General features: G+C 52.3%; 1 protein-coding gene and 1 long non-coding RNA gene across 2 annotated transcripts in view; both read left to right on the top strand.

Moving 5' to 3' along the window:
* LOC309361179 overlaps nt 1-4,632 on the top strand; it is a 65,399-nt gene extending 60,767 nt beyond the window's left edge. The window contains exon 4 of the long non-coding RNA XR_014164371.1: nt 4,527-4,632. This is a non-coding gene — a long non-coding RNA (uncharacterized lncRNA). The remainder of the gene's footprint in view (nt 1-4,526) is intronic.
* LOC309361268 (uncharacterized protein) overlaps nt 1-24,277 on the top strand; it is a gene marked incomplete at its 3' end in the record, with an annotated part of 324,188 nt that overhangs the window by 195,874 nt on the left and 104,037 nt on the right. The gene's annotated exons all lie outside the window — the stretch shown is intronic.

The raw sequence follows: 24,277 nt of genomic DNA, 5'->3' as shown, positions 1-24,277 counted from the left end.
CCGGTGATCTCCCTGGCTCTCCTGAGCCCTCTGAGCTTATCTTGGGCGTATTCATCGTTCTCTGTCCCTTCTACCAGTTCTCGTTGCCCCACCAATGCTGCCCCACACACCCAGTGGTCCTCGGGGATGACATGTCTCTCTTCAGGTGCTCCCTCCCCCTCCATATACTCTGGTTTTCGAGAGAGAGTGTCCGCCCTTACGTTCTCTGGTCCCGGTACGTAGCGAATCTCAAAATGGAACTTGGAAAATTCCTGTGCTCATCGCACTTGTCTCTGGTTCAGTACTCAGGCCATTCGCCAATATTCCAGGTTCTTGTGGCCCGTGCACACCTGGACCTTGTGCTGCGCTCCTATTAGCAGGTGCCGCCATCGTCGAAACGCTTCATAAATGGCGAGCAGTTCCCTGTCATACACTGTGTAGTTCCTTTCGGATTTATTCAACTTCCGTGAGAAGAAGGCACACGGTCTCCAGTCCGACGCATCCTTCCCCGGTTGGAGCAGAACCGCCCCTACCGCTCGATCTGATGCATCTGTTTCCACCCTCATCGGTTTCTGTAGATCCACGTGCAAGAGCTGTTCTTCCGAAGCGAACGCTTTCTTTAGCCTTTCAAACGCTCGCTGCGCCTCTTCCGTCCATGCAAATTTCTTCTTACTACTGAGACAATCGGTGATGGGAGCCGTTAAGTGGGCAAAGTTTTTGATGAACTTCCGATAGAAGTTTCCAAACCCCAGGAATCTCTGCACGTCCTTCCTGGTTCTGGGTGTCTTCCATTCCAGTACCGCCTGGACCTTGCTAGGATCCATGGCCAATCCCTTGTCTGACAAACGGTACCCCAGGAATTCCACCTCTCTGGTATGGAACTGGCACTTCTCCAGTTTGACCCACAGCTGGTTTGCTTGCAGCCGGCTTAGGACCTCTCGGACATCTCGGACATGCTGCTCTTCGTCCTCTGAGTAGACTAACACATCGTCTAAGAAGGCCACACAGTTCTTATAGAGCAAAGGTCCCAGCACGTGATTCATGAATGATTGAAAGCAGGCTGAGCCCCCCTGTAATCCGAAGGGCATAACGAGATACTCAAAGGCCCCCAAGGGGGTGAACATGGTAGTTTTCCATTCATCCCCCTTCCTCATCCGTATCAGGTTATACTCCCCCCTCAGGTCCAGCTTGGTAAAAATCTTTCCCTTCCTCACCCTGGTCAAAATGTCGTCAATCCTGGGCATGGGAAAGGCCACAGGTTCTGACACCGCGTTGACGGCCCGGAAGTCCACGACCAGCCTGGGTTTATTAGTGTCTTTTTTGTCCACAAAAAACACTGGGCTGCCCTCCACCGCTCTTGACTCCCTGATGAAACCTCGTTTCAGGTTCTTGTCTATGAACTCCCTTAACTCCTGCATCTCCCTGTCTGACATGGCGTACAGCTTGCCCACTGGTAGCTGGGCTCCCGGGAGGAGGTTAATTTGACAGTCAAAAGGTCTATGCGGGGGCAGTCTATCTGCTTCCTTCTCACTGAAGACGTCACTCAGGTCGGCGTATTGTCGGGGTATTTCTCCCTTTTCCCCCACCGCCATCCCTGCAAGACTGGCCCTAGCCAGCCCCTGCATTTCTCTTCCCTTGCAGTGCTCTAGGCAATGAGCTGACCCAAAAGAGACTGTCCACTGGTGCCATCCCACTAGCGGGTCATGTAGCGCCAGCCAGCTCATTCCCAAGATGATGGGAGGTCCCGCTAGTGTGGCTACATGAAATGCAATGACTTCCGTGTGCCTTGCCACTCTCATTGTCATGGGGACCGTCTGTTGGTTTACTTCCCCTCCCAGCAGTTCCCTCCCGTCAATCGTTGTCACCTGCAAGGAAGGACTTAAGGGCAGCGTCTGTATCTGGTGCTCTGACGCAAACTCCTGACTCATGACATTGCAGGAGCTGCCTGAATCTAAGAGGGCTTTTATCGTGAGTGGATGTCCGTTGGGTAGCTCTAGTAGCACCTCTACGACGAGAGCAGCTCTTGGGGGTTCAGGCTTGGGCACGTTCACTGATCCTTGGCCTGACTGCTGTGCCCTGTCGCTGGCAGCCAGGCGTTGGCTTTTACTTGCTCCTTAACCCCCTCCTCCTCACTCCCAACAGCCCCCACCATTCCTTGCCATCCCTTCCTTTGCGGGCAGACCCTGGCAAAATGTCCTGGCTGTTGACAAAGGAAACATTTCTTGGCGCTCTTCCCCTCCTTTTTCTGCCCTTCGTTAACATTTGAAGTTCCGCGCACACTCGCCCCTCCAATCTCCATCGGTTCCACTGGCGGGGAAGGTTGCGCCGGCATCTCAGGAATGCGGAAATCATTCCAACGCTCTCCTCTCCCTTCCCGCTTCTCCAGAGGTCTCGCCTCCTGGCGCGCTCCAATCGCAAGCGCTGCCTTGGTCAGCTGATCCATGGACTCCGGACGGGGCGCGTGGGAAAGTTCATCTTTCACCGCTGGGGCTAGGCCTTCTTCAAACAACATTTGTATCGGGTCCGAAGACAGATCCCACCCCAATTTATGTATAAGCATGGTAAACTGTGTCCAATACTCTCTCTCTCTCTTTTTTAAATGATATTTATTAAGTTTCCAATAAAACATATAAACACAAATACAAACAACAATAAAAACATACCAACAAACAAAAACAAAACAAGTATACGTTCAGACCTTATTTTCTAAACCTAATTTCACCGACCTCCTCGCACCTCCCCCTTCTGTATTCTAATCTCATTTATCTTATCAGCAAATCCATTCCCATATTTCCCATAGTTTTTATTAATTCCATTCTTTTTCCTTAATCAACGCCCCTGCAAACCACTAATTTTTAAACCCATATCTTTTTAGCCTTCATTAATTTTATAATATTTATTAAGATAGTCTTTAAACTTCTTCCAATCTTCTTCCACTGTCTCTTTGTCCTGGTCTCGGATTCTGCCAGTCATCTCTGCCAGTCCCATATAGTCTATCATCTTCATCTGCCATTCTTCCAGAGTGGGTAGATCTTGTGTCTTCCAATACTTTGCAATGAGTATCCTTGCTGCTGTTGTAGCATACATAAAAAAAGTTCTGTCCTTCTTTAGCACCACATGGCTTACCATACCCAGGAGAAAGGCCTCTGGTTTCTTCAGGAAAGTATATTTAAATACTTTTTTCATTTCATTATATATCATTTCCTAGAAAACCTTAATCCTTGGGCAGGTCCACCAGAGGTGAAAAAAAGTACCTTCATTTTCTTTACATTTCCAACATTTATTATCTGATAAGTGGTAAATTTTAGCAAGCTTGACTGGGGTCATGTACCACCTTTAGATCATTTTCATAATATTCTCTCTCAAGGCATTACATGCCGTGAATTTCATACCGGTGGTCCACAACCTTTCCCAGTCAGCAAACATAATGTTATGACCAATATCTTGTGCCCACTTAATCATAGCCGATTTAACTGTTTCGTCCTGTGTCCAATACTCTCTGACTGATTGATTTCCCTGTTTGCACGCTATTAACTGTCTGCGTACCACGCCCTGTTCAATCTGGCTGGAAAACATCAAGTCCATCGCACTAAAGAATTTCCTCAAGTCCTTTAAGGCGTTATTATTATTTGCCATTAGGGGCCTCACCCAATCTCTAGCCCCTCCCTCGAGGTGCCCAATCACAAAAGACATTCTCGATTCCTCATCGGCAAAGTCATCGTGTTGCAGGTTCAGTGCATACTGCACCTCTGTCTTAAAGGCTTGGTAGTTCCTTGGATCACCCCCAAATTTCTGTACCAACCCAGGTACCTTCCTTCCGATGGGGGTGGGTTTCCCCTGTGCATCCTGCGCCCTCCTTTCCTCGAGCCGCGCCGTTAGCAGTGCCAGCTGGTGCTCCAAAGCTCTGTTTCTCTCCTCCAGAGTTGGTCCCCCTCCAGCTCCTCCGGCTCCGGTTGGGTTGCTCATGATGCCTCTCCTTCGCACAAGCAGCGTCAAGACTGACGGATTGCTGTAATGGGAAAAGGGGGCTGCTCGTGCGTAAGCGTTTAAGCCCTCCAAGCTTTGCCATCAGTTCCTAAACTCTCCCAGTCCGCGGAGCCATGGGTGCATGGCTACCTCAATCGCTGGCAGAATCCGTCAGTGGGCGCTTCCGGAATTTACGCCAACATAAGAGTTCCTTGACGGAAACTCTCCTTCTGGATTCTCTGCGTGACAGTTTCCTGCGCGGAGTGGGTGTCCCCAGCGGAGGTCCTGAGCACTCCCCACTGTTCTCACTGGAAACATCTTGGAGCCATTCCTCCGATTGAGTTTCTGCAGGAACTCTCCCTCTCCCCCTACTGGTTCCTTCCTCCACATCCGAAGGTCTCCTAGCCTCCTGGAGCCCTTCCACCACCTGACTCTCCGATGGCAGTTCCCTGACAGTGGGTTATAAAACATAGTAACTCAAAAAGACTTGTCCTGGGAAAGCTGAGTGGAATTTCTCTCCCCCTCCCCTTCTCTTCTATCTATGGTGTGCGTATAACTCTGTGCTGTATTTACAATCCCAGGGCAAGGCCCTCAGAAGACATCAGCATCCGTGACTTCTGCTCCTGCTGCGCTCATTCCATCAACAGCTGCCCAGATCAACAAAGCGTTCACATTTACCACCTCTGTGTATGTATGGACGTCTTTCTGTTTTCGTTTCTTTAATGTCCCTTGGTAGCACTGGTGTTTTATATAGCAACAGCAAGACACATGATCACTTTTCAGAGCGCCAGAGTAATGCGGTGGTTATATTCCTGAGAGATTTGTTAGGCTGAGCGATGAAGGCCACCCTGGCCTCTTAGTTCGAAGCTTGGGTAGAGCAGCCATGGCCAACCTGGTGTCCTCTAGCTGTTTGGGATTAGAGCTCCCATCAGCACTGTGCTGGTAGGAGTCGTAGTCCAAAACAGCTGGAGAACACCTGGTTGGTAAAAGGCTGCATTAGACTATTACAGGGGTGGCCAACGCCCAAGAGACTGTGATCTACTCACAGAGTTAAAAACTGGCAGTGATCTACCCCCTTTTGGGGTGGTTCAGGTCTACCGGTAGATCACGATCTACCTGTTGGACATGCCTGGACTATTAGATTGAGGACCTGGGGAATAACCTTCAGTATTACCTTGCAGGATTGTTGTGAGATTAAAACAGGAGAGTCATGGCTGTCACCATGAGCTCCATGGAGCAAATATAGGGTGCAAGACCGGAGCCTTCACCCAACCTGGGAATAAGCCCAATGAAATCCAGTACTTCTGAATAGGCATGGCCAGGTTTGCAGCCTATGTGCACTAGGTGGGAGGTGGAGATGAAGCTCAAGTGAACTGTTGTAGGGGAGGGTACAACAGCCTGCCTTCTATCTTGGTTTGGCTGCCTTTGGCTCTTGTTGACAAGGGTTCAGAAGAACAAAAACAAAAAAAACAAAAAAAACCCCACAAACACACGAAATGCTATCTCATTACCAGAATTATTGGCCATATTTGTAAGCCGATTTCTCCATATTGGCACTAGCCCTAACGATAGTCCTTTTGCTAGGACAGAAATTGCATGTCTCACAGTGTATTGGTCAACCTGCCAGTAGCCACTGGTGTGCGTTGAGACTGGTGGGTTTGGGAGGTCAGGAGCCTCCAACAGTAGGCGGCAGCAGAGCCAATGACAGGCAGAGCCGGCTAAGTCCTCCTAGCTGAGTTTTGCAAGGGGCAACACTGATTTGAATTGATTTGATTTATTGTATTTCTATGTCGCTTTCCATTCAGATGAATCCCAAAGTGGCTTACAAACAATAAACAACAATAACAGAACACAGGTGGGGGCTAATTGAAGTCAGTAGGGCAGTGCCTCATTTGCCCAGGCTAGCCTCCCCTGCAACCTGCAGCACTGGATATGTAAAATAAAATATAAAATCAAAAGCCTTCATGCAGATCCAGGCACAGAAACTGAAATGCACGCATGGAGGGGCTGAATGAGAGCATGGAAGCTGGAAAAGATGCAGTGGCACAGTTAGCCATAATGTAGCTTTTATGGCTTGGGAGGGAAAGCCTGTAATCTGTACTCATGGAGGTGACTAAATCGTCCTTTTGCCATCTGGAGGCTTCAGTTGCATAAGCAGTCACATGGAGAAGGTCGCCATGGGGTAGGCAGTTCTCATTCCATCACATTATAATCAGACCTGGGGAACAACCATTTAGATCAGGGTTGTGGTTGCTGAACTACAATTCCCACCAGCCTTTGCAGCCAGCATGGCCAATAGCCAGGGATGATCAGAATTATAGTTCAGCAAAATCCTCTCCCACGCCTGATACAGATGTGAAGGGGTCACGGGGGATTAGGAACCCAGGCTCCCCAATGTGTGAATTAGGAGAAGCTGAAATTCTGCACTGTGCATGTGTTGTGCAAATTAAGTAACCATGCACATGTTTAATTTATATATGGAGGGGTCGTTCAGCAAAAACTTTCATCTTGTCATGCAGTTCAGGTAGAATAGCTCATTATCTCATTGCTTTTAGGGAAAAGCCTGTGTAATGAAAACCTGAAAATAAATGGAGAGAAAGGTGGCACAGCTGTTAAACAGGATTCTCTTTTTAAGAAATTATTATGATGACTAGATCTGTTTGGCCACTCACTGACGCATACTTGGGTGGCATATAGAGCCACAAAAAAAAAAAAAGCAACACAGTGTTAATAGACAATGCATAGTGCAGGTAGGTAGCGAACTCTTGGCATCCTACCAAACTATACTTTTCATTAGTGAGAGCCATGATGTTTAACTGGAACAAATATGTAGTGTATACACGTGTACCTTCTTCCCTCCCCGCCCTCCGCAAACCTTCTGATTCCCTTTTCGAAACGGCCAAATATTGTACATTAATGTTTTTGTTTTGTCTTCTACTCCTGAAGTTAACCTTGATGCAATCCTCTCCAATCTTGCAACATCTGTCCCTCCAGTAGAAGGTGAGTTTTTGTTTTAAAATGGGGTGTGCATTTTGAAGAGAACGTGGCCCTCAGGCTGAAAAAAACAACAACTTCTCTAGTTCTGCTGGTACAGCCACATCTCCTTCCCTCTCTAATCCAGGGATAAGGAACCTTTAGCCCTCCAGATGTTGCTGAACCACAAATCCCATCAGGCCCAGCAAGCATGTCCATAGCAGTCAGGGATGATAAAGCTCAACAGCATCTGGAGGGCCAAAGCTTCCATCATTCCTCATTTAATCCAGTCTTGTTAATTCTTGAGAAGAAGAAGCTCTTCAGGGCTCTTTCCTGTAGTCTGCTGCCTGATGGCCTTTTTCTTAACTGGGTATGCTGGATGTTGAACCTAGGCTCTTCTGCATGCAAAGAATATGCTCTACCACTAAGCTCTGCCACTAAACATAAACCTCCCTGGATATATGCAGTAGGAAAGGAATGTAGTTTAGTCGTTTAGTTGTGTCCGACTCTTTGTGACCCCACGCCAGGCACTCCTGTCTTCAGGAAAAGAGTAAACAGAAGCAAATGTTTCAAGAGATTGGGAATACCTGGTTGACTTGATCTATAGCTGCAGTTTGCCAGAAGTTGGTGGGTGGTTTATGTAACAGACTGTGGAACTGATGGTCTGGAAGAGGAAGGGGGAAAGGTTTTGGAGGTTAAACCAAACAACACACAACTCAACAAACTAAGCAGAGAGAAATAGGAAGCTACCTTTGATTGAGTTGAGCTGTTAGGGTCCACCTAGCATGGTATTGTCTGCACTGACTGGCAGTGACTCTCCAGTGATTGAGGCAGAGTTTCTCCCAGCCCTGCCTGGTGATGCTGATTGGGATTGAACCTGGGACCTTCTGCAGGCAAAACAGATGATCTACCTCTGAGATATGAATTCCAGGGTTTATGCTGCTTTGGAGCTGGGTGGTAGTGAACCTTACCTTTGAAATTTGTTTGCTTTGTGTCTTTCTCTTGTGCCTTGGCAGCAATACCTTCTCCTCCAAAACAGCTAAGCCAGCCTGATGCCTTTCCCTTTGGCGGGAACGTTAAATTTGGAACCCCTCTGGAGAGCTCCTTCACTTTTGGGTACGCAAAACCATCCAGTCTTCTGGGAGTCCCCATGACAAGCAGTGGCTCAGGAGATCCAAGCCTGGCAAACAGCCAGGTGACCTCAGTCCCTGTGGCCTCCGTCCCTTTCTCAACCTCTGGGAAACTAGAAGGGCTTCCATTGAAACAATGAGATCACCTCTTCCAGGGCACCGCTGCTGGGGAGACCCTTGGGAGCTTCTCTGGGTTAAGAGTCGGTCAAGCCAATGAGAATTCCAAGGCTGCCACTACCAAACCTCCACCTGTTAATGCCACAGGTGGGCAGCCAGCAAAAGTGAGTACAATACCTTCTGGGTTTACTCTTGGAAGCTCTTTGCAGGTCAGCAAACCAACAGAGGCGGCTGCCTCTGTGATAACAACTAGCTTAACATCAACGTCTGCTAGCACCATCTTCAGCAATGTCCAATTGGTCAACACAGGGTCTCCTGATCTCCTTGGCCTCGGAGTGCCTGCAGGGGGTGCCAAGTCAACTTTCACACTTGAGGTTCAGTCAGCAAATGCCGCAACGGCAACACCCTCTTCTGCACCAGCGGCAACTGCTACTCTGTCATTCGGAAGTCTGTTGAGTTCAGCTCCAACTACTGTGGCCACATCTTCCAACGGGTAAAGGAGAGGAAGATGCCAGAACCTCCCCAGGCCCTGCGAAGCTGCCTCAGTGTGATGCCAGCAAGCTTGGAGCAATGCAGCTGCTGCCCCAGCCCCAGGTCCATACTCCAGAACCTCCTCGAGATCCTCCTGCTCAGGCCACACCTTCGATGGAAGAGGTGAATGCAATCAGTCTTGCTGTGGCAGCAGCGGGAACAGTAGCACCTGCCAAAGAAGCCATTCCCGCCACCTCTCCTACTGATTCAAAGGCTGAGGTGGTTTCTGTGGCAACATCTCTGGACCAGCACACTCCAGCAACCTTGCCTTCAGCAAGCATGGCCTCTCAGCCTGCTGAAGTGACCAGAGTGCTTCCAGCTTCCTGTAGCCCAAGTGCATCCATTCAGGCCCCGGCCACTGGCACCTCTGCGTTCACAGTCAATGTCTCGCCACCTTCTGTGTTCGCACCGCCCCCCGCCACCTGCTCTTCTGGCGCAGCCTTCAGCCAACCTGCAATTGAGGCTTTAGTGACCCCTTCCATGCCCCCCATCTTCGGCCAGCTCTCTGCAGCGCCGCCTTCTCCATTTAACCAACCCCCTGCCACCCCGCCACCATCCACCTCCACCATCACCACACAGGCAGCAACTCCCGGGTTCAGTACATCAGCTTTTGGTGGTGCCACTGTGCGAATAGATATCGATCTGGCCCTTGATCGATAGAGCCGCGACTTCAGACAGCTTTACGATCCCAATCAATCACTTACAGCGGTCCGGCACGCTTCCTCTCAAGCTGCGCAATAACTCCTGCTGTCTCTTCAGGTCACGGCTTTTAGCAGAGTAGAACACAGCGTGTAAAGCAGTCTTGCTCCTTGTAAGCACACATAGACAGATTCGTCTATTTACAGCTCTTTATTAAAACATTACAGCATCAAAGTCCGTCACTGCTGGCAGCCATGTCTCCCTCTCAGATACACAGAGGGAACATCCTTCTCCCCTCAGAGTCACAGGGGGAACTGAAAGTACAGGGAAAAAGCTCCTCCTTAGCTTCTGTCTCCTCCCAGCTTCTAACAGCTGACGTCGGAATGTGACGCACACTCAGAACAACTTAACCAGTTAAGTTCTGAACACTCACACCCCCCCTTGCGTTGGATTCCGACTGCACCTGTGGAACATCCTCAGCAAAACTCTGTGAGATCAATGCCTTCCCCAATGCCTTATGCCCTCCCTTGGCAAACCTGTTTGGCATTTGTGGAACCACCTCACAACTCTCAGAATCGCACTGTGCGAAACTTACCCACGCACCTGTGGCCTGATACCTCTCTGGTGGGATACCCTTTGTTGTGCGACTGGACCTCCTAGGCACAAACTCAGGTGTTCCCTCTGACTCACTTTGATCAGCAGGTGTGTCCTCTGCATCACGGGATTCACCCTCTGACTTAAAGCGTCTTCGAATCCTCTCCATCACACTCACAGGAGAACTAGGCTGACTTTTGGGCACTCTCTTAACAACTTGTGGAGATGCCACATCCTGCTCTTGACCCTGGTCAGTGACCTGGTCGTCATCAGCAGCCTCAGCCTCTTCTTCCGCCTCATCAGAACTGTCTTCCGGATCAGAGAGACATTCTGAGAGAACATCACGCCTGACAGGAGTCTTTGACTTCACCTCCTCCTCTAAGAACTCAGCGTGTTTACTGATCAGCACCTTACTCTGATCACCTGACGGGTAAGCAAAACGCCATGCACGGGCTTCTGGCTCATACCCACAGAAGATCATTTTCTGGAATTTGGCTCCATCTGGCCCTCGCAAAGCCTCAGGCACAGAGATAACCGCAGGAGACCCAAACGTCCGCAGAAAGTGAACCTGGGGTTTTCGGCCATTTAACAAAGAGAACGGTGTGTCACCTACCAGTGAGTTGTAGACACGATTCCAGGTAAATGACACAGCCCTCGTAGCCTCCAGCCAAAACTCAGGAGGTAACCTGGCTTCTCTCAGCATCACCTGTGCAGCCTTAACCAGAGCTCCACTTCTCAGCTCTGCCACCCCCCCTTGCTGGGGTGAAATAACTGTGTGTCGTATCCCTTTCTCGTGAAAGAACTTCTGCAAAGCAGAACCAGTGTACTTAGCATTTCTGTCACTGATGATAGCTTGAACCCTGGTGGAGAACCTCTGTTCCACCCCCTCAATCCAGCTCTTGATCAGCTGTGCTGCATCCTCCCTGGATTTGAGACCGTGAGCCCAGGAATTCTGCGAATAATCATCAAGAAAAGTTAGCAGAAACCTGGCCCCTCCCAGACTTGGTTCCTTGACAGGACCGGACAAATCTATGTGAACCAGCTCAAAAGGTTTAGTGGTAACCCGTTCCACCTTTGGGTAACTGCACCCTCTCGCCTTTGCTTGCTTGCAAGTGTCACAATTAATGGCACTTTGACAATTTCTAATCTTACAACCTGTAACAACCTCAGGTAACGCCTGCAAATCCTCTACCGACCCATGAATTGTTCTCTGATGCCATACGCATGCACATGTAACATTATGAGCGGGAATTGTAGCACGCTGGTTGGGAACTGTAGCACGCAACGCCTGTGCTTTCTCAACCTTCCCCTCACCCCCAAGAGACGTTTTAAGAATGAAAAGATCATTCTGTCCCTGTGATGGGATAATGAGCTGCTTGTGCGTAAAAGCTTGATCCCTCTGGTGTTTGGCAGTTCAGCCAAACCGAGGCACTAACGGAGCCTCCCAAGGCATGACTCCGTTAGTCGCTGGTAGAATCTGACAGTGGGCGTCTACGAAATTTACGCCAACATAAAAGTTGTTTCACGGACATGCGCCTTCGTGACTCTCTACGTGACAGCTTCCGGCGAAGGGTGGGAGTTGCCAACGGGGGTCTTGTTACCTCTGCACTATTCTCACTAGAAGTATCCCAGAGCCCTCCCTCCTCCGACTCCCCTTTTGCCGGAGCTTCTGCTCTCCCCCTGCTGGTTCCCTCCTCCGCTGCAGAATCTCTCCGAGTCTGCTGGAGCCTCTGCACCAACTCTCTTTCCGATGACAGTTCCCTGACATCCACCTCCCCCTCAGGGCCCCCTTCACCCCCCGCGTCCTCTCCCCCTGGCGGTGAGGGCGGAAAGCCCCTAAAGGAACTCTCCTCGTCGTCCGAGGATTCAAACACTTCTAACCATGGCGTACCGTCTCTCTCCCCGTCTTCCTCTTCTTCGTCGGAGTCGGCTTCCTCACCCACCCCTGACTCTGGGAACCCTCCAAACTCTCCTTCCTCATCAGTGGTCCCAAAGTGTTCCCTTCTAAATCGTGCCACGGGTTGCGGTTTTTTTGGGAAACGCCGATGAAATGTTTCTATTAAAACCTCGTCATTGACTACCTCAGCGGGTACCCAAGTGTTTTCCGACTCTACTTCCCCCTCCCATTCTACCAGATATTCCACCTGATCCCCCTTCCACCTGGAATCAATGATTCCTGCCACGTTCATGTCGCGTTCTCTCTCTTCTATCACGGGCGTTCGGGAGACCTCTCTCTCACGCTCCCCCCCCCATTCACGTCCCTCTCGGTACGGTGACAGTAATGACCTGTGAAATACTGGGTGCAATTTCATGTGACTGGGCAGTCTGAGTTTGAATGCTACTGGGTTCACCTGCTGTATGACCTCAAAGGGTCCCAATCTTTTGGGTTTCAGTTTCTTACAACCCCCCTTGAAAGGTAGTCCCTGGGTGGATAGCCACACCCGGTCTCCCACCCTTATAGTTTCACCTTCCCTCCTATTTTTGTCTGCTTGCTTTTTATATTCTTCCTTGGCTCTCTCTAAGTTAAGTTGTAGCTGACGGTGGATGGCTTCCATCTCTTCAACAAAATGTTCCGCCGCCGGCACACTCCACCTCTCCCCTCCTTCCCCTGGAAATGCCCTGGGATGACACCCATAATTTGCCAGAAAGGGACTCAGCCCTGTGGACACGTTCTCAGCGTTGTTGTAGGCAAATTCTGCCAGAGGTAACTTATCTACCCAATCATTTTCTCGGTCCTTTACATAACACCTCAGGTATTGTTGTAAAATCCCGTTTGCCCTTTCCGCTTGCCCATTTGTTTCCGGGTGCCGGGCAGTGGAGAAATTGATTTCCACGTGCAGTAAGCTCATAAGTTTCCTCCAGAACCTGGAAGTAAACTGTTTCCCTCTGTCGCTGACCACCCTCAAGGGGGCGCCATGCAACCGGAAAATATGCTCTACGAACAACTTGGCGGTTTCCTCCGCTGTGACCGCATGAGAACAGGCTATAAAATGACACATCTTAGTTAATAGATCTACCACTACCATGACCGCCGTTTTGCCCTTGGATTTTGGCAGGTCCGTCATAAAATCTATGGAGACTGCCTCCCATGGCCTTTCTGGTGTGGGTAAGGGTTGTAAGAGCCCCGCTGGCGCCACCCTCTCCCCTTTCGCTCGCTGGCACCTGTCGCAACCCCTGACATATTCCCGTACATCCTCCCTCACCTTGGGCCACCAAAATTCCCTGGTAACCAACCACATGGTTTTGTGCTGTCCAAAATGCCCCGCTGTGGGGCTATCATGCAACTGCTTGAGTACTCTGCCCCTCAGTTCCCCATCGGGTATGTACAGTGCCCCTTTGTAATACAACGCCCCACTCTTTTCTTCAAACCCCCCTGTGTTCTCCGCTGTCCTCCTGAGTTCTCTGAGTTTCTCTTGGGCGTATTCGTCGTTCTCCGTACCCTCTAACAGTTCTTTCTGCCCCACCAAAGCCGCCCCACACACCCAGCGGTCTTCAGGGATTACGTGCCTTGCTTCCGGCGCCCCCTCCCCCTCTAAGTACTCAGGCTTTCTGGAAAGAGCGTCCGCCCTTACGTTCTCGGACCCTGGCACGTAACGAATCTCAAAATTGAATTTGGAGAACTCCTGGGCCCATCTCACTTGTCTCTGGTTCAGCACTCGGGCTGTTCTCCAGTACTCCAGATTTTTGTGGTCAGTCCGGACTTGAACCTTGTGCTGCGCCCCAATCAGCAAGTGCCGCCATCTCCGGAATGCTTCATGAATGGCGAGCAGTTCTCGGTCGTATACTGTGTAGTTCCTCTCGGATTTGTTCAACTTCCGCGAGAAGAATGCACACGGTCTCCATTCAGACGCATCTTTCCCCGGCTGGAGAAGCACGGCCCCTACCGCTCGGTCTGACGCGTCCGTCTCCACTCGCATTGGTTGCCGTAGATCCACGTGCAAAAGTTGCTCCTCCGACGCAAACGCTGCCTTTAAGCGTTCGAATGCCCCTTGCGCTTCTTCCGTCCAAGCAAATTTTTTCTTGCTGCTAAGACAATCCGTGATGGGCGCTGTTAAATGGGCAAAGTTCTTGATGAACTTCCTATAGAAGTTTCCGAAGCCCAGGAACCTTTGCACGTCCTTCTTGGTCTTTGGTGTTTTCCATTCCAGTACCGCTTGAACCTTGCCGGGATCCATAGCCAACCCCTTGTCAGACAACCGGTACCCCAGGAATTCCACCTCCCTGCTATGAAACTGGCATTTCTCCAGTTTCACCCACAGCCGATTTTCTCGCAGTTTGCTCAGTACTTCTCTAACATCTCGCACATGCTGCTCCTCATTCTCTGAGTACACCAGGACGTCATCTAAGAACGCCACGCAGTTCTTGTAGAGCAATGGCCCCAGGACGTGATTCATAAATGATTGAAAGCAGGCGGAGCCCGCTTGTAATCCAAAAGGCATAACTAAGTACTCAAACGCCCCCAAGGGGGTGAACATAGTGGTTTTCCACTCATCCCCCTTCCTCACACGTATCAAGTTATATGCCCCCCTAAGGTCCAGCTTGGTAAAAATTTTCCCTTTTCTCACCCGTGTCAGAATGTCATCAATTCTGGGCATAGGGAAAGTCACTGGTTCTGACACAGCATTTAGGGCCCTGAAATCACACACAAGCCTGGGTTTGCCCGTGTTTTTTTTGTCCACAAAGAACACTGGGCTGCCCCCCACCGCTCGTGACTCTCTGATGAAACCTCGCTTGAGGTTCTTGTCAATGAACTCCCTTAACTCCTGCATCTCACGGTCTGACATAGCATACAGCTTGCCCACTGGCAATTGTGCTCCTGGGAGTAAGGTGATTTGACAGTCAAAGGGTCTGTGCGGGGGCAGTTTATCTGCTTCCTTTTCACTGAAGACGTCAACCAAATCAGCGTATTGTGGTGGCACCTTCCCCTTGTCAGTCACTTCCATCCCTGCTAGAGTGGCTCTGGCCCCTGCCTGACCCTCTCCCTCCTTGCAGTGTTCTAGGCAATGTGCTGAACCAAAGGAAACAACCCTCTGATGCCAGCCTACTAGAGGATCGTGTAGTGCCAGCCAGCTCATTCCCAGAATGATGGGAGCTCCTCCCAAGGTGGCTACATTAAACGCTATCAGTTCTGTGTGTCTTGCCACCCTCATAATCATTGGTACAGTCTGTTGGCTCACTTCTCCCCCCAACAGTTCCCTCCCATCAATCGTGGTTACTTGCAAAGGCTTACTTAATGGGAGAGTTTGTATCTGGTGTTCAGCAGCAAACTCCTTACTCATGAAATTACAGGAGCTGCCTGAATCCAATAGCGCTTTTATCTTTAGTGGGTGTCCGTTTGGCAGTTCCAGCAACACCTCTATCACAAGCGCTGGTCTTGGAGGTTCCGGCGTGGGCACATTCACTACTCCCTGGCCTGGCTGCTGTGCCCTGATGTTGGCAACCAGGCGTTGGCTTTTACTTGCTCCTCTATTTCTCCTTCCTCCTTTCCCCCAACAGTTCCCGCCATGCCCTGCCATTCCTTCCTTTGCGGACAAACTCTGGCAAAGTGCCCTGGCTGTTGGCAGAGATAACATCTCTTGGCACTCTTTCCCTCCTTCTTCCGCCCTTCACTGGTGTTTGAAACTGCGCGCGCGCGCGCTGTTCCCAGTTCCATCGGCTCTGCGGGCGGGAAAGACTGCTCCGGAATCTCTGGAATGCGGAAGTCCTTCCAACGTTCCCCCTTTCCTTCCCGCTTTTCCAAAGCTCTTGCTTCTAGGCGCGCTCCTATGGACAGTGCAGATTTAGTCAGCTGGTCCATAGACTCCGCCCTGGGCGCCCGGGAAAGTTCATCTTTCACGGTCGGAGAGAGCCCTTCTTCAAATAACATTTGAATAGGTTCACTTGCTAGATCCCACCCCAGTCTATGAATAAGCATAGTGAACTCAGTCCAGTACTCACGTACAGATCGGCTCCCCTGTTTGCACCCCATCAACTGCCTCCGCACCACCCCCTGCTCAATCTCGCTGGAAAACATCAAGTCCATGGCGCGGCAAAACTTCCTCGTGTCCTTTAAGATATCATTATTGGCTGCCATCAGGGGTCGAACCCAGTCCCTCGCCCCTCCCTCTAGATGGCTAATTACGTACGCCACTCTAGAGTTCTCATCGGTGAAGTCATCAAACAGTAGATTGAGAGCATATTGCATCTCCGTTCTAAAGGCTTGATAGTTCCTGGGATCCCCCCCAAATCTCTGCACCAATCCAGGCACCTTTCTGGCAAGTGGGGCGGTTTTCCCCTTATCCGCATCTTGAGCCCTCCTCTCCTCAAGCCTCGCCGTTTGCAGCGCGAGCTGGACCTCCATCGCTCTGTACCTTTCCTCCAGGCTTGGACCTGCGCCCGCTCCAGCTCCTGCGGTTCCGGCTGGTTCGCTCATGATGCCCTCTGCTTGCACAAGCAGCTTACAAAGACTGTCAGATTGCTGTGATGGGATAATGAGCTGCTTGTGCGTAAAAGCTTGATCCCTCTGGTGTTTGGCAGTTCAGCCAAACCGAGGCACTAACGGAGCCTCCCAAGGCATGACTCCGTTAGTCGCTGGTAGAATCTGACAGTGGGCGTCTACGAAATTTACGCCAACATAAAAGTTGTTTCACGGACATGCGCCTTCGTGACTCTCTACGTGACAGCTTCCGGCGAAGGGTGGGAGTTGCCAACGGGGGTCTTGTTACCTCTGCACTATTCTCACTAGAAGTATCCCAGAGCCCTCCCTCCTCCGACTCCCCTTTTGCCGGAGCTTCTGCTCTCCCCCTGCTGGTTCCCTCCTCCGCTGCAGAATCTCTCCGAGTCTGCTGGAGCCTCTGCACCAACTCTCTTTCCGATGACAGTTCCCTGACAGTCCCTTCCGCACTTTGGCCAGTAACCTCCCCCCTTTGGAGATTGTGCAGACATCATTTTCAAAACAAACTTTGAACCCCTTATTTAACAAATAAGGCACAGATAACAAACAATGATGAACCTCTGGAACAATACAAAAATCCACCGTCTCCTGTAAAACACAAAGATAGGTGTCAGGGTTTCAGGGAGAGAAGAGCAGATGGGGGAGGAGACAGAGTGCGAGGGGGAAGAATCCCAGAGAGATGAGGAGGAGGATGACGATGCCCAAAGGTCGTCCATGAGTCTGACCAGTGAGTCAGAGGACTCCCAAAAGGGGGCCCCCCTGGTCAGACCAAAGGGGGGACAAGGGGGAAGCAGTGAGGAGCAGGGGAGCGAAGGGAGAAGCCCCAGTGGGGGTTGGAGACAGGAGCCGGCTTCTCAGCCGGAACGGAGTGAAGGGGGTGGAGTTACCAGTGTGTCAGAGGGAGCAGAGCAAGAAAGAGACAGGGGAAGGAGATCGGAGCAGGGCGCTCAGCCGGAAGGGGTGGAGAGCAGCACCGGGAGCAGTGTAGCGGTCGAGAGAAAGGTCAGGAGCAACGTACGCGCGCCAAGTTCAAATGTAGAGGCGCGCGGAAGTGAGGAGAGCCCTGGGGAGGAGCCCGGCCCCAAAGCGAGAAGGAGGGGGGCAGAGGCGTCAGAGGATTCAGCCTCGGGCGAGTCCCGGCGAGGGGGAACCCAGGGGGGCAGAAAGACCCTGCGGAAAAGGAAGGAGAGGAAGAGGTGGTCCAGGACTAGCCTCTTAAATTGGTGCCTCGGTGGGACAGATTCAGAGGGGACTACAGCGGTCTAACGTTACAGACGTAGAGTCACAAAGATGGAATGTAAACGGAACCATGATCTTCAATAAAGACTTTCTGTAAATAAACCGGATCGGAGTTGGGTCTCTTGTGAGCTGGGACCAAACGGGTGGCTCTGACAGTAAGTCCCCTCTCTAGAACGCAAAAATTTTTTTTTGCAAAGCTCACCAACGGGAGCAGCCATGAGCGCGGAGGAACAGCTGCTTACGCTGAGGAATCAAGTTACCGAACTCACAGCTGCAGTCATTGCATCGCAGAAGAAGAATGACGAACTGGACAAGGCTTGCCAGGACCTGCGAACAAGGTGGGAGCAGGCAGGCAGGGCAGGGGTCCCGGGTTCCAGATCGGAGGGCGTTGCACTTGGACGGCGGGGGGGCGCCCTAGTTACGCACTTTAATGGCAACCTGCAAGACTACCCTAACTTCAGGGCAGACGTCGTGTATGCACTGCATTTACTCCGTCATGATTTTAAAGATGAGGAGGAGAGAGTGGGGTTCATAATTTCGCATCTGCATGGGGAGGCCAGAGCTTGGCTGCGCAATTTGTGGCGCGAAGATGGCCCTGCCCGCCGCAATTCTGATGAATTTATTAAAGCGATGGATGCTTGTTTCCAGTCCTCTGTGGATGTGGATATTGCGCGTAGACAGATGCACGGACTACGGCAAGGCAAAGCCACTGTACGTCAATATCATTCCAAGTTCTTTGCATTACTAACTGCGTTGGGCTGGGAGAAGGATAGTAAACCAGTCAGAGATCTTTTCTGGGAAGGTCTTAGCCCCCCCGTCAAGGATGAGATCGCCAGGGGGGATAGACCCCAGACCCTAGAAGACGTAGTGCAACGGGCTTTGGCTATAGGAATCCGACATGAGGGACGCCCGTGGCACGAGGGGGAGGGACCCCAGGCGCGTGCACCAGCGAGAACCCCCCCTTTTGTCCCCAGGGACTTCAGCCAGACGCACCCCTCGCCCTTGGGGAGGCAAGGAGAAGAGCCGATGGAAATCGGTGGTGCTAGGGCTCAGACACCATCCAGAGCCCCTGTTTCCGGTGCAGTGAAGGCGAAGCCTCCTAGAGGGACCAGGAAATGTTACATCTGTTACAGTGCACACCATATGGCGAAAGAGTGCCCCCAGAGGCTCCAAAAACACACTGCAGCTCTAGCAACAGTGGCAGTGGAAGTGGTGCAAAGAGAGCAGCCTCAGGGAAACGACAGTGCCTGGCTGGAAGCGGAGCTACTGGGGCTCAGCCAGGCGGATCTGTAGAACAGACCCCAGCACCCTTGCAACGCACAGACCCTTTACCACCCAAGCCAGCAGTGCAACTCACTGCAACCCTTCAGCTGCCAAATGGACAATCCCTGGAAGTTCCCATCACGATTGATTCAGGAAGCAATGCGGATTTTGTGGGAATACAATTTGTCAAGCAGCATAGCATAGCGCTCCTGCCTGCAACGACGCCTCTGAACGTGGTCACAGTGGACGGCAGGAAATTGCTGGGAGGGCAAGTTGTGCAGCAGACGCCTCCCATGGTGATGCAGATTGGAAATCATCGCGAACTCATTAGCTTCAATGTCACCCACCTGTCAGACACGCCCATTGTGTTAGGCATGAGTTGGCTGGAGAGGCATAGTCCCGCTGTAGCGTGGTACCAGCGGCAGATCACCTTCTGCTCATCGTATTGTGCTCAGCATTGCATCCAAACCAATCAGGAGGAAGGAGCTGAGCAGCAACTGCACCTGGGCATGGTGCAGGCAGTGCCTCACAAGTACGAGGGATTCTTGGAGGTTTTCTGCGAGAAAGAAGCTGACAAGTTGCCGCCTCACAGGCCTTACGACTGTGCGATCGACCTGGTGCCAGGGGCGCAGCTGCCAACTGCAAAGCTGTATTCCATGTCTGAGGACGAGATGCAAGAGCTCAGAGAGTTCATAGAGCATAATCTGAAGCGCGGGTTCATCCGGGAATCCAAAGCAGTGGGAGGCAGTCCTGTTTTCTTTGTGAAGAAGAAAGACACGCCCCAAAAAAGACTCATTGTGGACTATAGATTCATAAACAGACTGACTAAGCCCAAGGCCTTTCCCATGCCCAAGATTGACGACCTCCTAGCGACCGTTAGGAAGGGTAAGATCTTCACCAAGTTGGATTTGCGTGGAGCGTACAACCTCATCCGCATCCGGAAGGGCGATGAGTGGAAGACTGCCATGTTCACGCCTCTAGGCACGTATGAATACAGAGTTATGCCGTTTGGTCTCCAAAATGGCAGCCACGTTTTCCAAGCATTTATGCATCACGTGCTGGCGGGACTCCTCTACAAGAAGTGTGTATGTTTTCTCGACGACATCCTGATTTTCTCGGAATCGCCGGAAGCTCACGAGAAGGATGTAAAGGAGGTCCTACAGAGGTTGCAGGAGCACAGGCTGTACGCCAAGTTGGAGAAGTGCCAGTTTGATGTGACGGAGGTGGATTTCCTTGGCTACAAGCTGTCCGACGAGGGGCTGGCCATGGACAGAGTCAAGGTCCAAGCGGTGTTGGACTGGAAGAGCCCACGCAATCGGAAGGAGGTCCAGAGATTCATCGGATTTGCCAATTTTTATCGCAAATTCATCAAAGGTTTTGCAAATGAGACGGCAGCAATCACGGACACCCTCAGTTCCAAGAAGAAGAAGTTCGTTTGGACGGAACAGGCAGAGCGCTCTTTTCGGAAGCTTAAAAGCCTCTTCGCCTCCGAGGAGCAGCTGCTGCACGTGAATCCCGGCAGGCCCATGCGGGTGGAAACCGACGCGTCAGACAGAGCGGTTGGAGCCGTCCTTCTGCAGGAGGATCCGCAAGGCAATTGGAGGCCGGGTGCCTTCTACTCCCGGAAGCTCAGCAAGACGGAGCGGAACTACACCATATGGGACAGGGAGCTGTTGGCCATTCATGCAGCTTTCAAAGCGTGGCGACACTTCCTCATAGGAGCCAAGCACACAGTGCAGGTCCGCACGGATCACAAGAACTTAGAGTATTGGCGAACGGCAAGGCTGCAGACCCAAAGACACATGCGCTGGGCAGAATTCTTTGCGGATTTCGACTTCAAAATAGAATACATCCCAGGAGACTCCAATGTTATAGCAGACGCGCTCTCCAGGAAACCGCAATACCTGGAGGAGACGACACCAATTGCAGCGAAGCACATTTTCGCACCACAGGCGTGGGCGTGCGCTGCCATCGCAGTCGACTTGGACGCGGTGCGACGCGCGTTGCAAGCGGATCAATTTGCACAGTCCAAGATGGAGGAGCTGCGCAGCGGGTCGCAAAGAGACGATGAGTTCCAGTTGCGGGACAGACTCTTAACTCGCAAGGGTGCCCTCTACGTGCCTAACGATGAACTTCGCGCAAAGGTTCTGCAGCAATTGCACGACGCCCCCAGTGCGGGCCACTTCGGCAAGGAGAAGACAATAGAACTAGTGGCCAGGGACTTTTGGTGGCCCCAGATGCGGGGAGAGGTGGCGGATTACGTCGCCAGGTGTGACACCTGTCAGAGGTCCAAACCAGTACACCAGAAGCCGGCGGGATTGTTGGAACCGCTGGAAACGCCGCAGCAACCGTGGGAGAGGGTAGCACTGGACTTTGTTACTGACCTGCCCAGCTCCAGGGGCAAGACGGCGGTGCTGGTGGTGGTGGACTTGTTCACCAAGATGGCGCACTTCATTCCTTGTGCCAAGGTGGCGACGGCAGAACAGACCGCCAAACTCTTCATCGACCACGTGTTCAGAGTGCATGGACTACCGCAGTCCGTCCTGTCCGACAGGGGGCGCCAATTTGTTTCCAACTTCTGGCAGAAGCTTCTGGGTATCCTGCACGTCAAGATCGACCTAGCGTCGGCGAGACATCCACAGACCAACGGCCAAGCAGAGAGGGTCAACGCGATCATGCAGCAGTACCTGAGGTGTTACGCCAATCAGCGACCAGCAGCGTGGGTGGACTACCTGCCGATGGCTGAGTTTGCCTACAACAACACGAAGCACGCATCGACCGGGGTGACGCCGTTCTTCGCGAACAATGGCCGTCATCCCAGAACCTTTCCGAGACTTATAACGCCAGGAGAGGGGGTGCCTCAAGAGGCCGACCAGTTCGCAGCAGAGTTGCAAGAGGTGCACGAGGAGCTGCGGAGACATTTGGAGCTGGCCAAGCAGGCCTATAAGGTGCAGGCGGACAAGCACAGAAGGGCGGGAGAGGACATCCAGGTGGGGGACTGGGTATGGTTAGCGGCCCAAGCTATGCCAGCCAAATCGTTAGCCAAGAAGAAGCTAGGACACAGGCAGCTAGGACCATACCAAGTTGAGGCTAGGATCAATCCGGTAGCATTTCGCCTGGCCCTTCCAGAAGGCTCCAGAGTGCACCCGGTCTTTCATAGGTCGGTGCTCACTCCCTACAAGGCCCCGCACAGGTTTCAAGAGTCAGAAACAGTACCAGACCCACGCAAAGGGGCACCCAAGAGGGGGGGGTCGCCTAGGGCCGAACCCCTTAACGAGGTCACAGAGATACTGGACTCGAGATGGGGGGAGGAGGGGGTTGAATACTTTCTCGCCAGGGAGGGCACCCCAGCCACTGCCAATAGTTGGGTGCCGGGCTACGCGTTAGACGAACCCCTTTTGAAAGAAGAGTTCCATGCACTTTTCCCACATAGACCCATGCCAGCGGAGTACTTTGATGACTGGCTTTTCACACCCACATTGTCAGATAGCACGTTCAGGGGTTTCTCTTCCCCCGAGGAAAGAACACCAGAATCAAGCCCGCCCAGGGGATCGTGCTCGGGGGTGGACACGGAAACCCCTTATTGGTGGGAGGAGCAACCAGAGGAGGAATGGCGTAAGAGGTGGATGATAGGTCCTTGGCGGGCAGCACCAGAGGAAGTAGCAATGGAAGAAGAGACTGAGAAGCCTTTGGGTGAAGAACCCGAGTTCGAACACACATACACAGAACTGCCAGCAGAGAACATTGACGTAGACGACCTGTATCCTGAGCCTACCCCCGAAGAGCCGCAGTTTCCACAACCGGCCCCCGGCGAGCGGGAGGGGGGAAGGGGGGGCTTCGAGGGGGGGATGGATGTCAGGGTTTCAGGGAGAGAAGAGCAGATGGGGGAGGAGACAGAGAGCGAGGGGGAAGAATCCCAGAGAGATGAGGAGGAGGATGACGATGCCCAAAGGTCGTCCATGAGTCTGACCAGTGAGTCAGAGGACTCCCAAAAGGGGGCCCCCCTGGTCAGACCAAAGGGGGGACAAGGGGGAAGCAGTGAGGAGCAGGGGAGCGAAGGGAGAAGCCCCAGTGGGGGTTGGAGACAGGAGCCGGCTTCTCAGCCGGAACGGAGTGAAGGGGGTGGAGTTACCAGTGTGTCAGAGGGAGCAGAGCAAGAAAGAGACAGGGGAAGGAGATCGGAGCAGGGCGCTCAGCCGGAAGGGGTGGAGAGCAGCACCGGGAGCAGTGTAGCGGTCGAGAGAAAGGTCAGGAGCAACGTACGCGCGCCAAGTTCAAATGTAGAGGCGCGCGGAAGTGAGGAGAGCCCTGGGGAGGAGCCCGGCCCCAAAGCGAGAAGGAGGGGGGCAGAGGCGTCAGAGGATTCAGCCTCGGGCGAGTCCCGGCGAGGGGGAACCCAGGGGGGCAGAAAGACCCTGCGGAAAAGGAAGGAGAGGAAGAGGTGGTCCAGGACTAGCCTCTTAAATTGGTGCCTCGGTGGGACAGATTCAGAGGGGACTACAGCGGTCTAACGTTACAGACGTAGAGTCACAAAGATGGAATGTAAACGGAACCATGATCTTCAATAAAGACTTTCTGTAAATAAACCGGATCGGAGTTGGGTCTCTTGTGAGCTGGGACCAAACGGGTGGCTCTGACAATAGGCATTAGTACACTTGGAAACTCTAGTTTTCTGTCCATTCGCGATCTTAATAGTCTGTCCCTTCGGAACTGCCGTGCAATTCCACCTCTCGACTGCAGGGGTCTCTGGAACCATGTTGCGGTTAGCTGCAGAGTCTATAACAAAGGCCATCTCGGAATTTTCCACTCGGCCGTCTTCGAACACTGCCATACTCGCAGAAACCTGATAAGACTCTTCTCCCTGCTGTTTACCACGACCACCTGGCTCAGCTCCACGCCTGCCTGTCTTCCCAGGCCTGTTGCCATGGAAACCCGCCTGATTCCCATGGGAAGTGTCCTTGCCAACATCCTGCCTCGGCTCTCTGCTCCGGTGGGGGCAACTGCCACGCCGACGTTGAACTCCAGTGGAAAAACACTGCCCGGGGCTCCTGCTAGCTGGCCTGGCCTTCCTCCTTCTGGAACGGCGCCTCCCACCAGCCTGGCCCCCCCTGAAGCTCCTCTCTGCTTCAGCACAAAGCGAAAGTTCTTTAGACTTGCCTTTGGAACTCTTCGCCCCCCCGATCTGCTCACTAGCGCTCCTAGAGGCTAAGACATCGGGAACAGGGCCTGCCAGTCCAGCTTCTCCAGGACCCAGTCCATCACACAGACGTGTAGAAGCATTACAACAGCTCCCCAACACTGTCTCAGCCCCCATTGGGCTTTCTGGGCATCCTTCTGCCTCTCCAGGGCTTCCTCCAGGGCTCTGGCCTTTCGCTGACGCCTCACACAAGCCCTTCAGCAAATTCCAGGCAGC

The sequence above is a fragment of the Podarcis melisellensis genome, assembly GCF_964234715.1.
Source record: "Podarcis melisellensis genome assembly, chromosome: W".
Lineage (NCBI taxonomy): Eukaryota > Metazoa > Chordata > Lepidosauria > Squamata > Lacertidae > Podarcis > Podarcis melisellensis.
The sequence above is the reverse complement of the archived record's forward strand: the minus strand, read 5'-3'. Positions and strand labels throughout refer to the sequence as shown.